The sequence below is a fragment of the Myotis davidii genome, unplaced genomic scaffold (genome assembly GCF_000327345.1).
Source record: "Myotis davidii unplaced genomic scaffold, ASM32734v1 scaffold30, whole genome shotgun sequence".
Classification (NCBI taxonomy): Eukaryota; Metazoa; Chordata; class Mammalia; order Chiroptera; family Vespertilionidae; genus Myotis; species Myotis davidii.
This window is the reverse complement of record NW_006282874.1, coordinates 3,508,452-3,515,649: the sequence shown is the minus strand read 5'-3', so window position 1 is coordinate 3,515,649 and position 7,198 is coordinate 3,508,452. Positions and strand designations below refer to the sequence as shown.

Sequence of the window (7,198 nt, the reverse complement as noted above, 5' to 3'; positions counted from 1 at the left end):
GAAAGAGAGAAATGCAACTACGCACAGGTTTAAGTGATGGCAAAGTCATTTACAAAGCAATCCTCGCCCGGCCGGTGTGGCTCATTGGTTGAGCATCGACCTATGAACCAGGAGGTCACAGTTCAATTCATGGTCAGAGCATATGCTTGGGTTGTGGGCTCGATCCCCAGTGTGGGCGTACAGGAGGCAGCCGATCAATGATGTTTCTATCTCTCTCTTCCTCTCCCTTCCTCTCTGAAATAAATAAAATCAATTAAAAAAAAATCCTAGTGGTCACCATTTATTTTTAATAGATGCGTTATTGCCTTTTTTTAAAATGAAAGCCCGGGCCTTAGAGAAGTGAAACAGCCTGCCACGGGTCACACACCAAGTCAGAGAACCAGTCCCTGCCCCTGCCACTTCAACCAGGGTTCCAGAAGCTTCGCCCATGTTTCCCCTGGCGCTTACCTCCTCAGCTCCTTTTGAGAGAGGAAACAGATCTGCTCAGGAAGAGAATAACTATCCGTTCAGGTCCTGGGTCTAAGGGGAGTTCATGAGTGGGCATCGATGTCCATGCACACTTAGCCAAGGGCTGTGGAAGATTTCAGCCGTGACCTTCTAGGAAACCAGCTATCCACTACCCTTCTATTTCCCCTGGGAAAAGCCCCAGAATTTATGCTGAATTTTTACCAACTCATCTATAAACTAATAGGATATCAAGTTCGCACTTACTTTCTTTTTTTTTTTACAGAGAGTGGAAGAGAGAGAGGGAAAGACAGAGAGAAACATCGATGTCAGAGAAATACACGAATTGGTTGGCTCCTGCATGCACCCCGACCAGGGCCCGGACTGGGGAGAAGCCTGCAACCAAGGTACCTTCCCTTGACCGGAATCAAACCAGGGACCCTTTGGTCATCAGGCCAACGCTCTATCCACTGAGCCAAACTGGCTAGGGCCGCACTGACTTTTAAAAGTTATTAAAAGCATCTGAGTTTGACAGCTCCATCACAGTTAAGTGCGGGTGACACGTCCCTTTTCACACTCCGGTATTTGGCCCCTGGCAGAAGCAGCCAAGGAAAAGGCACTTGTAAGGGCTGAGGTTTAAGAGTGCCCAGGGACACTGTCGCTCAATCACTCAGGACAACGCCCTCCAGAAACAACACGCCTAAATGTGCAACCAAGCGCCATTCCGGAGGAGCAACACCTGCAGGGCCAGCAAATGTCACCTTACATAGCAGCTGAGAAAACTGGTGGGTGACAGGGGCTGTAACATTAGCAGATCTCTCAGCCCATCCCAGGTGTGTCACCCCTGCCTGCATTTCTGAGCATGAAGGTGAAGAACTCAAAAGGGTGAGAGAGAGGAAGAGGAAGAGGTAGAGGAAGAGGAAGAGGAAGAGGAAGAAGAATGAATTAACAATTAATCTCCAGGAGCGTATGCTCAGCTCTAATAACAGAACAACACTATCCCTATTTAAAACCTTGCCATACAGCAATGTCACCTTCTCTCCTGACTAAAGAGCAGGGGAGTTAACCTAGGAGGGTACTTCCAGCTTTGACATGGAGACTTCTGACCTTTTTTTTAAAAACTTGATTTTAGAGAGAGAGGAAGGGAGAGGGAAGGGGAGAAGAAGGCACGAGAGAGACCTCGATCGGCTGCCTCCCTTACACACCCCGACAGGGCTTGAACCTGCAACCTGGGTGTATGGGACAATGTCTGAACCAACTGAGTCACCCGGCCAGGGCAGACTTCTGGCTTTTATTTCACGCAGAGACCTCACAAGTTTGGTCATCTGAGCACACAAAGACGACACAGGCTGTTGGGAGAGAGGGTACCAGAAAAACCACCTGGACAGAAGCATGATGTGAGCTGGCAACTAGAAGGATGCAGGAAAAGGATAAAAGCAGGAGAGAGACACACACACACACAGAGTGAGAGAGTGAGAGAGGGAGAGAGTGAATGAGAGAGAGAGAGAGAGAGAGAGAGAGAGAGAGAGAGAAAAGCAGACACCAGGATGAAAAATTCGTTCAGATCCAAGACTATGACGTTGTTAGAGACGCACAGGAGCCCCACCGCGCTTGCTCCCACCCAGGGCATTTGCACTCGCTGACTGCTCTGCCCGGAGCTCTCCCCTCAGCCATTCAGAGGCCAGGCTCTGTCTCCTCACGCAGCCTCAGACGCAGAGCCCCTCCTCCGAGAGGCCTCCTGGTCACCCTGGAGCATTTGTACATTGTTCAACAGCATAGACAGAATTTATACATTTTCAGTCAGTTTTGTACCTTGGGATTGGGATTCAACAACTGCTTAAGAACACTTTATTGAGACATAACACTTATACTAAAGAGGCAGTGGCGCCAAAACCGGTTTGGCTCAGTGGATAGAGCGTCGGCCTGCAGACTGAAAGGTCCCAGGCTCGATTCCGGTCAAGGGCATGTACCTGGGTTGTGGGCACATCCCCAGTGGGAGATGTGCAGGAGGCAGCTGATCGATGTTTCTCTCTCATCGATGTTTCTAACTCTCTATCTCTCTCCCTTCCTCTCTGTAAAAAATCAATAAAATATATTTTAAAAAAAAGAAAAGAGGCGGTGGCAATCCTATTGTTATTATTCATTAAGATGTTCAATGTTAGAATTACCAAGTCTATGGCACCTCCTTTTCAATATACTCAAGTGGAAAAAGCTGCTCTTATTCTGGTAGATGTGATTTTTTAAAATAAGCATGAACGCTAGGAGCTAGATGTTATGTGTATACTTAGAGAAAGGAAACAATGGGTGACAATAAAATAACACGGCAGGATTTCTCAGATACACGCCGAGGTGGACAGGCACCTCACCTACACTCCAGGGTGCTGAGCATTCAATGTATCAATGGACCTGGAGGAGGCTGACAGGAAGCCTTGCGCAGAGCAGGTGCTCAAAACCTGCTGGCTAGAGTTACCCTCCCTCTGAGGGGCTCCTGAGAGAGGAACCCTAAAACCCATGCAGCACTCACAGCAAGTGTCTCCGGAACAAGTATTCCTGCCAGCAAAGGGATTTCTTCAATGAGAAGAGTTTTCACTCACTTGGGAAAAAAGGGAGCATTTCTATTTTATTACTTTACTAGAGGCCTGGTGCACAAAATTCAAGCCAGGAGAGGGGGGAAGGGGGACCTTAGCCCGGTCTGCACCCTCTTGAAATCCGGGACCGCTGGCTCCTACCTAACCGCTCGCCTACCTGCCTGCCTGATCAGCCCTAACTGCCTCTGTCTCGGCCCCCGCTGCCACAGCTTCGTCCAGAAGGTTGTCCGGCTGTCCGGTCTAATTAAGCATATTACGCTTTTATTATTATAGATAGTTGCACTCAGAGAGGTAAGCTCGAAATTTTGAAACTTAAAAAGCTGCATTTGTCCCCAAGTCACCACAAAGCAAATGCTCACCTCTGTGTGATTCTCTTAAAGGGGAAACAAAGGGCAGACAACTTTGGCCTCATTTTGGTTCAGACACTGGCTGCTTCGGCCTTTGGCTTGTTGGGCAGTCATGCTACCTGGTGATTGGAGCGGTTAGGTGCCTAATTCACATTCTCTAAGCGGGAGACAGAGACATGTTCTCACGCAGCCTCACAGCCAAATAACTAAATAATTTATCTATCGTAAGGCCCCACACACAACAATGTGTAAGTGTATAACTATAATGTAAATCAGAAATTAGCCCAGAGAATAATCCAATGTGATAAGGAAGAGCATTGTGAATAAAGGTGCCAGAAGAGAGAATGACAGGGAAATATGACCACTACCTCAACAAAGAGGAGAGGAGGGCTCGGGCTAACCATGTAAGTACTTGCTCTGAGGATCAGCAAACTTGGTTTTTGTATCATTCGCTTGCTTACTCATATTAGTAGCTATGCCTGGCATATACAAAACACGGCCCTGCCAGGCACTGGCCTAAGTGTGCACACCAAACACTGCATCTACCTCTGCTTCCCCAGCTGCATGGCCCCCCTCCACCTGCTGCAGCAAAACAACAAGAAAACCTTCACTAGAATACTAAGTGGGAGGCCTGTACTGCTCTTGATAAGATCGATGAAAGGAGAAGTTATTCATAAAATATTAATCCTTGCTCGCCCGGGGCTCTATCTACACTTGCCATATCTTTTAGGTCTGCGTACCTCTGTCTCTTCCCCCATTCAATAAACTAGAAGCTCTCAAAGGATAATACTATGTGTGTTTCTTTCTTTGCATAGAAGATGCTCAGTAAGAATTTGCTGAATCGAATGAAAGGAACACACACACACACACACACACACACACACACGAGGAAGAAAGGGTGAATGGACTCATTGTTACTAGAATAAAATCCAGGTCCTCACTGTTGCCTGCCAGGCCCCCTGGGGTCCAGCCCGCTGCCCTCTGCCCTCTGTTCCCACACTCTCTACCACTCAAGTCTAATCCACACCCACAGTTTTTCTGAGCCCATCCAGTGTGTGCCCGCCTCCGAGCTTTTGCAATTGCTGACCTTTCTGCTGAAATCCTTTTCTCAAAACTCCCCCCACATCTAAAGGGGCCCGGCCTGCTGCTTCTCGCTCCCTCTTTTTATTTTTGCAGTGTTCCGTTCAATGCTGGAAGCAGAGCCCCTGTGAATCTGAGAAGCTGACGTGTGCATGGGGTGCTGGGAAGCGACCGTGGGACAGCTGTGCAACCCAGCATCACCGGAGGTTCGGTCTCAAAGGGGCAGCAGGGACGAGCTGTAGACAGGCAGCAGCAGCTCACAGGAAAGGAAGTAAAGATGTTATCACTTGTGAATTTCAAGATGAATGTGAACCGAATGAGGCTGCTACACAAGGGGAAATGATCAACCTAAAAATTTTTTTTGATTTGCATAATGAAACCAAAAAATGGAAAGTTAGCGTGTCATCCACAAATACGGGTTTTAAGCCGTTTGAGCTATTTTAGTCTCTATAAAGGGTCCTTAAGACTCAGGGTCTCCTGTGTCCACACAGGTTCAATCAGAAACATCTCGGTCATCTACGCTACCTATGGCTGCATGGTTGCATGGGGTGGAATTTAACCTACAGACAGCGAAGGTCTGTAGATGCTGACCTACTAAGGTATGGGCCCCATAGAGAACTTACTTCACAGCAAAGATTCCATGTAGCACCTTCAGAAACACACCTGGAACATTCTGAGGACAGATTCCATCTAGGCATGAAAATACCACCCACCTATCAAACTCCCCAGACCAAAGAAAAGGTGCCACAGAAAACGGTAACTCACAAGAGCCCCTTTCCCTGCTTTCGCAGGCACTGCCGGTGGGTGTGTGCACATCTGGAGGGCAGGAACCACGCTAGGCCCGGAGCAGGGGCTCTGCAATGTCAGTCAAATGAACCTGGCCCACAGCAGGTCACTCAAGTGTTTAGATCCTGCTGAGGGCTGAGGGGTGGAGAGGAGCACCCACAGATTGGGCTGGTCCGTTCACAAATATCTCCTGCACCCACATGCCAACGCCCACACTAGCTGCAGAGATACCTGGTGAAGATAAGACACTTTCCTTCTTCAAAGTGGGAGACAGAAACCAAGCAAGGACACACCGACATCCTGAGAAGAGAGATGCTTGGTGTTCAGAAGCACCAAGGAGACCAGATGCCTGGAGCACGTGGCCACGCGGGAGATAAAGAGATGGACAGGGGCCAGTCATGCTGGGAGGACAGGCGTGGACAGGAGTTTGCTTTATTCTGAAGGCAATGGTTAGTGAAGACAGAGCCTCCGGGGTTTTGGAAGAACGAGGTGACTAGTCCTGACCTACCTTCTTAATAGTGACTCTGCTGATGCGTTGGGAATGGGAGGTAAAGGAAGAAGGCTGGGAAGGGAAGAGCCCACAAGCTGGGTATTTCACAAACAGAACTTCCCTTAAGAACTTCTGTGTGGCTCAATACACTTCCTCCGCCTGGACCACACCCCCATCTTCAGGCTTCCTCCAAAAACATGCCTGTCCCCTCCACACCCACGCAGTGCTCAGTGGACGGACCGGGAAGTGTGGCCGGACCCGAGGTCACGTTCCTGTTGCTTAACCCTCTGTACCCAACAGGCCACTAAATCCGCCAATTCTCCCTCCCAGCACGGTTCAGGCCATCGCAACAGCGCCTGCCTTCAGGACCTGATGCTGCCCGGCCAGAGCCTGGCTCCACCCCGGCTGCTCCCATGTCCGCCCCACACACCCCTGCCAGAGTAGCCTTTCCCTCCACTTAAAACCCACCCAAGGATGATAAAGCCCTTCCCCACCTCACCCCAACCACGTCACAGACTCCCTTCTAAAGACGCCCACCGTGTCCTCTGACCTTTCTCTTTAGATGCAAATTCACGGTGCCCCACGCCCCGAGCCGCCCTCTGGCCTCTGTGGCCCTATTTGTGCTGACTCCAGTAGCTGGAATTCTCTTTTCTCAACAACACTCCTGCCTTTGGCATTGTCTTCACCACCTCCTTACCCGTCTTCCAGACCCAGGCTCAACCTGCAAGACGGGGCTTTATCACGTCTCCCGCAAACCCCCCTTCCCGCTGCGAACGCCTCTCTTCATGCCCGGCGACTGTGTCTTCCATTCCTACCTCCGACAAATGGTAGCAAATCGCCTTCTAAGATACTACCTGTGTACTCAGCTCCCTTCCCCCGTGTGGAGGCAGCCTTCTGACTCCTCCCCAGGACTTCACTGATCGGGGTCACCGGGAACCCCAATCCGACTCCGCTCCTCAGACCTGGCAGGTTCCCAGCCCCCTGATCTGTAAATTTGGAAATGGGACCAATCTGCAGTCCCTCCTGGCTCTGATTTTCTGAAAATCAAACATTTTTTGTCTTAAAGATATGTGCGTTGCTTCAGCTAAGCCTGTTAGCAGGTTAGATTTTGTTTCAGATGGAAGACATTTTAATTTCCTGAAAGTGACACAGCTGGCATCAACAGCGAGAGCCCCCAGGGAAGGGTAGTACATGTGCGATTGCTATGCAAAGAGGGTCAACCACAGCTCGGCCTCACATTCTAATCCCAGCCACTTCTGCATCCCGTTGTCACATCCTGTCCTCCAAGACACATTTCCAAAATTTCACCTTCAATGTTGTATCGAAAGACTCCATCAAGCATATAAACAGGCACTAATAATGCTTTTTTTGCAGGTGAAGAAACTGAGCCAGAGCAAGTGCCCAGGGCCAGAAAACAAACAAAAAAGTACAAACATGTTGGCTACACTGTGCCTTTTGACTAC

General features: G+C 49.4%; 1 protein-coding gene across 4 annotated transcripts in view; it reads right to left on the bottom strand.

The window, feature by feature from the left end:
- ASAP1 (ArfGAP with SH3 domain, ankyrin repeat and PH domain 1) overlaps window positions 1-7,198 on the bottom strand; it is a 189,913-nt gene that overhangs the window by 72,732 nt on the left and 109,983 nt on the right. The window lies entirely within an intron of this gene.